This window comes from Eptesicus fuscus, chromosome 12 (assembly GCF_027574615.1).
Source record: "Eptesicus fuscus isolate TK198812 chromosome 12, DD_ASM_mEF_20220401, whole genome shotgun sequence".
Lineage (NCBI taxonomy): Eukaryota > Metazoa > Chordata > Mammalia > Chiroptera > Vespertilionidae > Eptesicus > Eptesicus fuscus.
This window is the reverse complement of record NC_072484.1, coordinates 1,065,176-1,072,169: the sequence shown is the minus strand read 5'-3', so window position 1 is coordinate 1,072,169 and position 6,994 is coordinate 1,065,176.

Here is a 6,994-nt window from a genome sequence, read left to right as displayed (position 1 = left end):
TGGGAGGGGCAGGGAGGGGGCTGAGAGGGGCAGGGAGGGGGCTGGGAAGGGGCAGGAAGGGGGCTGGGAAGGGGCAGGGAGGGGGCTGAGAGGGGCAGGGAGGGGGCTGGGAAGGGGCAAGGAGGGGGCTGGGAAGGGGCAGGGAGGGGGCTGGGAAGGGGCAGGGAGGGGGCTGGGAGGGGGCAGGGAGGGGGCTGGGAAGGGGCAGGAAGGGGGCTGGGAAGGGGCAGGGAGGGGGCTGAGAGGGGCAGGGAGGGGGCTGGGAAGGGGCAAGGAGGGGGCTGGGAAGGGGCAGGGAGGGGGCTGGGAGGGGGCAGGGAGGGGGCTGGGAGGGGGCAGGGAGGGGGCTGGGAGGGGGCAGGGAGGGGGCTGGGAAGGGGCAGGGAGGGGGCAGGGAGGGGCCTGGGAAGGGGCAGGGAGGGGGCTGGGAGGGGTCTCAAGGAGGCTGGTCTGCCGATTGGCCTCCACCTCTATGCCCGCTGCCTGCACTGGGCCTGGGACCTCATACCCAGAGGCTCATTTCCTTCTGCTTCTCTCTCTCCCCCACCCCATCCCTCCCACGCCTCCCATCTGGCCTCTTTCAAAGCCAGAGAAATTGTTTCTCTCCCAGACCCCAAAAGAGCCTTAATGAGGAGAAATTCATGCTGGGCGGAAGGCAGGCTTATCCCCAGACTAATGGATGTTTGGAGAGGAGAGACGAAAGGCCTGGGCTGGACTGGCCCTGGGAGGCAGTGACTGACCCCAAGATGAGCACTGGGCGGAGCCAGCTGGCAGGACTCGGCCAAGTGAGTGAAGAGAGGACCCGTGTCCCCGCGCTGGCCCAGCTCAGGAGCACGGGGCGGTGCCGCAGGTGGACGCCTCTCCCAGGGCGGCTCCGGAAGCTCGGATGTGCCTTACGGACAGCAAAGGCCAGCCTGCACTGCAGGGCTCCGCCTCCTCCTCCCCCGCCACGGTGGCAGTGAGGCTCTGCAGGGACCCTTCGTGGGGGTGGAGGGGACCCGGGCCGGGCCAGGGACATGCTCTCACCGCTGCCCAGGTGCCCCAGCAGCCCAGCGCCGGGCAGCGGAGTGGGGCCTGGCAGCGCAGGTAGGAGGAGCAGCTGCGGGCCGGCAGCCAGGCGGACCAGACGTGTTTGTCACCAGCTGGCAGGCCCGGCCCAGCCGGCACCAGAGAAGCAGGCGCCTCCTGGGTCTGCAGGAGCCAGTCTCCAAACGACGCCCAGCCTAGCCCCGAGCAGGTCCGATCCCGGCCAGGGGGCTGCCGCGGGCAGCCAGGCCTCCGGTGCAGAGGGCCAGAGCGCAAGACACAGGCCTTTTCCGAGGAGCCTCCCCCTGGGCATGGGAGACGGCAGGCAGTTCGCGTGGGCAGCGTGGACTCGGGACTCGGGGCTCGTCCCGGCCCAGAGTCCCCGGACTCAGTCTCCCACCAGGAGCCCCGCGGGGGCCGCACCACCCCGGACCCTTCAGACCCGTCAGTGTGGCCTCGCCCTCGGAGCCCTGCCTCGGGCCCCGGGAACGGCAGGGAGCAGGCCCACAGTGGTCTCCATCAGGCTGCAGGTGACTGACCCAGAGGACCCCGCCCAGAATGGACAGACATCTCTGAGGGGAGGCAGAGTGGACACAAGATGGGGACCCCACCGCCCAGACCTGCACGCAGCCAGGGTGCGTCTATGGCTGCCACCCCAGAGCCACCTTCCTGTTGTTATCCTGGGCCCTGTCTGCGCACCTGCCCAGCCGTCCTGGTGCCACGTCAGCTCCTGGCCTCGTCGTGTTGTCACTCCAGGGCTCCATGCGTTGGCAGGTCCAGTCTTGGAGCACAGTGTCCCCAGTGACTGGTCAGTGGTCGTGTCACTTCACACCCCACCTCAATGCATAGCCATCGACAGAATCCCGAGTTTCTCAATAAAGGAAATGGTGGCCCCCGTGACTGGCTCCACTGCTGTGGGCCTGTGTGCATCCATCTGTTCACTCATCCATCCACTCACTCACTCACTCACTCACTCATCCACTCATTCACTCATCCATCCACTCACTCATCCATCCATTCACTCACTCATCCATTCACTCACTCATCCATCCACTCACTCATCCACTCACTCATCCATTCACTCATCTGTCCACTCACTCATCCACTCACTCACTCGTCCACTCACTCATCCACTCACTCACTCATCCATTCACTCACTCATTCATTCACTCATCCATCCACTCACTCATCCACTCACTCACTCATCCACTCACTCACTCATCCATCCACTCACTCATCCATCCACTCACTCATCCATTCACTCACTCATCCATCCACTCACTCACCTATTCACTCATTCATCCATTCACTCATCCGTCCACTCACTCACCTATTCACTCATTCATCCATCCACTCATTCATTCACTCACTCATCCATCTCCTCATTTATCCATCCACTCACTCATCCACTCATTCACTCATCATCCATTCACTCACTCATCCATTCACTCATCCATCCACTCACTCATTCATCCACTCACTCACCCATCCATTCACTCACTCATCCATTCACCCACTCATCCACTCACTCATCCATCCACTCATCCATCCACTCACTCATCCACTCACTCACTCATTCATCCACTCATCCACTCACTCATCCATTCACTCACTCATCTATCTCCTCACTTATCCATTCATTCACTCACCTATTCACTCATTCATCCATCCACTCATTCATTCATTCACTCATCCTCTCCTCACTCATCCATCCACTCACTCATCCATCCACTCACTCATCCATCCACTCATTCATTCACTCACTCATCCATCTCCTCACTCACTCACTCATCCATTCACTCACTCATCCACCCACTCATTCATTCATGCACTCACTCAACAGATATTTGCTAGCACAGCAGACAGCCCCCACTGGGACCCTTTAACCAACACATGTGGGCTTTGGTCGTGTCTTTGAGAGGGTGGGGGATTGGGGGCCAGGATCCCCCAGTTCAGGTCCCATCCACCCTCCAGAGCTTCAGGAAGCCGTGGAGGAAGAGGGGCTTGTGCAGGAGCAGCCCCCTGTGGGCCATGGGGTCCCCTCACAGCCTGGTGTCAGGGAGCCCTGAGCCCACACTAGCCCTTCCTGAGCCTCAATTTCCTGGTCTGTGCTCTAGGCACAGAGACCTGAGGAAGAGGTGTGGGGTTCTCTGACGTCTGACTCTGACGTCGGTCTCCACACCCCAACCGAGGGAATTGAGGGAGCAAAGCTAGAGGTCAGCAGTTGGGGGGCCTGGGAACAGGGCAGGGGCACTAATCCTGTCCCCTCAGAAAGCCACCACTGTCTGCCACCTGCCAGCAGACAGCCTGGACACCAACCCACAGGAGGTGCCTTCTGAATTGGGGCACCCCCACATTCCTCCCTTTCCTGCTACCTCCGCTCTGCCTGAATCTCCCCACAGCAGGGTCCCCGAGGCCCCAGCCGTGGTGGTCGAAAAGGAAAGTGTCTTCTCAACCCGCAGAGAGCCCTCTGTCCACTCCCCTGGGGCCCTGGCAGCCTGGACAGCACAGCAGTACTGACCCCGACTGGCGTCCCAGCCTCCCCCCAGCCCCCTGTTCATGTGAGCAGACGCTCTGGTGGCCTGGGACCCTGCACCCGCGGCAACTTGTGCTGCATTGTCCCAGGCCCACTGAGCACCGGACAACTGCCCAGCCCTTCCCGCCTCCTGTCCATCCATCATTCACTTACTCACCTGCCAGGAGTTCTGATTGGCTCAGGGATGAGGCATGAGGCTCCAAGTGCCCCACCCTCTGTGCTTTTTGAGCCCCCCCTCCCCCCTACAGCCAGCAGGGAGGCAGGGACTCCCATCCCTCACTGAGTTCCAGCAGAGGCACTGACGTTTTATAAAAACATCCGAAGGAATGCAGTTCTAATGGAGTTTCAGGCTAGTCCTCGAGAGAGGATTTGGATAACGCACGCAGGCAGTCCGGAACCCTAGCCACAGCTCAGCGCCCCTGTTTCACGAGGGCACGTACCCAGGCCCTCCACACGCCCCACAGGTTTTCTCCGCTGGAACCTCTATTCCAGCAAGTGGACCGGGGGGGAACCCACCACCCGCAGAGGGAGGGTGCCTCTGGCTCATCGCCATTGCTAAGCCACGGAGGAGGGCGAGCTCTGCACAAATGAAAGTACACCCGAAGGGGTAAAACAACAGCCACCAGCTTAGGCAGGAGCCTGGGCTGGGAAGCTCCCCCCACCCCCGCACCCTGCCCTCCCTCCCCGGCCCTTCCTCCAACCCCCACTCCCTCCCTCCTCCCATGTCCCCCATTCCTCACAATTATGATTTGAATTCCAATTTTTATCAAACACCATGGAAACCATGTCCAAGCTGAATTTATGAAAGAAATGAGGCTGCTTCGCAGAGCGGACAGAGGCAGGGGAAGCCAGGGCCAGATGGGGAGGAGTGTCCAGGCTGTCTGCTGGCAGGCGGCAGACAGTGGTGGCTTTCTGAGGGGACAGGGTTAGTGCCCCTGCCCTGTTCCCAGGCCCCCCAACTGCTGACCCCTGCGGAGTGAGGAGTGGCAGAGCCAGGAGCTGGGGCAGGCGCTGTTGTGCACATACCTGCACATGACACACACATGTGCATGCATACACCCAGCCTGCTCCGGCCTCCCACCCCAGTGGTCCTCATTCCTCAGCTCTGAAAGGTGGCCAGTCCTCAGCCTGCGGCCCAGCTCAGGAGGCAATCGGCAGACCTTTGGGTGCCTGGCACCACCCTCCTCACTGCCCAGGCCTCTCCAGTCCCACCTTGTCCCTTTGAGATGAAGGGAGACACGTGGGAGCCCTCAGCCCAGCCCAGAGCCAGAGCCAGTTCCCAGGCCCGAAGCACACCCAGCTTAGTCCTTGCCGCCCCTCCTCGTGGCCAGGCCTCCCTCCCCACAACCCAGGCTGTCCTTCCGTGGCCGGGTCTGGAACCTGCTGAACCAAGTCCCCAGTGCCAGCCAGAGAGTCTCACCCAATTCCCAGGCAGGGTTCTCACTCCCCGGCCCAGGAGACCCTGGGGCTGTCTTCATGGGGCCAGTGTGTGGGGAGAAATGGGAACATGCAAACCCCCAGTGACTGTGTTTGAGGGCAGTTCCGCAAACAGTCACGCTCCTACCACAGTTGGCTTATCTTTGACTACACGGCCTGGTAATCAGAGACACTCCAAACCCTAATGAGCAAGCCGACAGCTGGTCACCTCCTCGCCAGTTCTTGCTGGGGCGGGGAGGCCACCCCGGCCTGCCTGGAGCTGGACCGAACCTGTGCTCGCTGCTCTGCTTTACAGCTGAGGGGGCAACCCAGACCTCCTGAGGGGTCCCCGGGAATGGCCCTCGCATCTTCAGAGCGGGGCCACCTGCACGGCTTGGCACTCTCCCCCGAAGCAGTGACACCGGCCACGTTGGCTGACGTGACTGGCAGCCAGGGGACACCACCGAGCCTGCGGGCCGCTCCTGCGAGCAGGCTGCGTGGGCTGCCCAGTGCCCGGGGCCTGCACTGGGGCCTCCGCCAGGCAGGCGACAAGGGCGGCATCTTCGTCATCTTGCTGCTCAGCTTAGCATTGAGCTTCTCGCCGGTGCCGCCCTCCTGAGTGCCCAAGGCCCACACCTCAGCTGCTCCTTCCTCGTCAGGGGCGTGGGCTCAGGTTTTCTCCGCTGGAACCTCTATTCCAGCAAGTGGACCGGGGGGGAACCCACCACCCGCAGAGGGGGTGGGGGGTTGGAACCAGGGAGCAGAACGGAGCGGAGCTGAGGCAGGGCCAGGCGCAGGGGGGCCTCGGTCTGGCCCCCAACCCGGTGCCCGTAGCTTGCTGTGTGCACATTATCTTTCAAGATGCAAACCCTTTCCTTTTATTAAAAGAGCGATTCATTTTCATGTGGAAATTTTAAGTAACATGGAAGAGTGTGTGTACAGGTGCCGCCTCCACTGGTCCCGTCCGGAGACACGCGTGCCGCAGGGGGGCCCGTGTCCTGCCCGCACCTGTCACTGCCGCCTGCTGCTCACAGACACGGCAGGTCCTGACTGGCGCCTGCACACACACACACACACACACACACGCACGCACACACACACACACGCACTCACATGCCACATCCATGCATGTGGCGTCCCTCCTTCCCCTGTGTGCACACTCACAAAGCTATTTGTAGGCACAAAATTAAAATAGATTTCTAACATTCAGATGCTCCCATAACAAAAGGCCTCTCCCGCCTGAGCAGTCGGGGTTCCTGTCCCGTGTCCAAGCAGAGGACCAGTCAGGGGTGGAGCCTCCCACTCAGGGAGGCGGCGGAGACCCTGCGCAGACCAGCCGGGGGCTGCAATCCAGGGAGACCACTTGGAGGAGGGAGCTAGGGGGCAGCTTTGGCCTTGCGCCCCTGGGAGCCCCCAGCAGGTGGAGATCCCCACGGACAGACTTCCCTGAGCCCCGGGGAGCGCAGCCCTGCTCTGCGGGCGTAGTGAGCGGGCGGGCCCTGGGCGCTGTGAGATGGGGGCACAAGGGAGTCAGGAGAAAGACAAGGCGCTGCGGCCATCGGGGTGAGGACCGGAGCGGCAGGGAGGCCATGCTTCCCTCAGGGGACGCCTGTGCGGCAGAGCAATGCTGACAGGTGGGCCAGCTGGACCTGGGCCTGGCAGGACGGCATGGCTCACAGGGACACGTGGGCAGGGCGGGCGCGGCGGCCTCTGAGTGCCCCCATCCTGGAGTGGCCAGTCCTGCCCATGGGACCCTGGCGTCCCGAGCGGGGCCAGCTCGGCGGCCAGACTGCTGGCTATTTGTCCACATCCGTCGCCTCTCTTGGGCCCAGATTGCCCTTAATCACCTAATTGCTTCTCCCGCCCGGCACGCAGGCTCCTCCGAGCAGCCCCGTCATCCATCTCCGTTCGACAGCGACGCTCCCTCGGCCTGAGAGGCCGCCCGGCAGCGGTGCCCCGACCACAGAGCAGAGGCCCCGTCCCGGCGGGCCTCCGTCTGAGGCCAGAGGTGGAGCA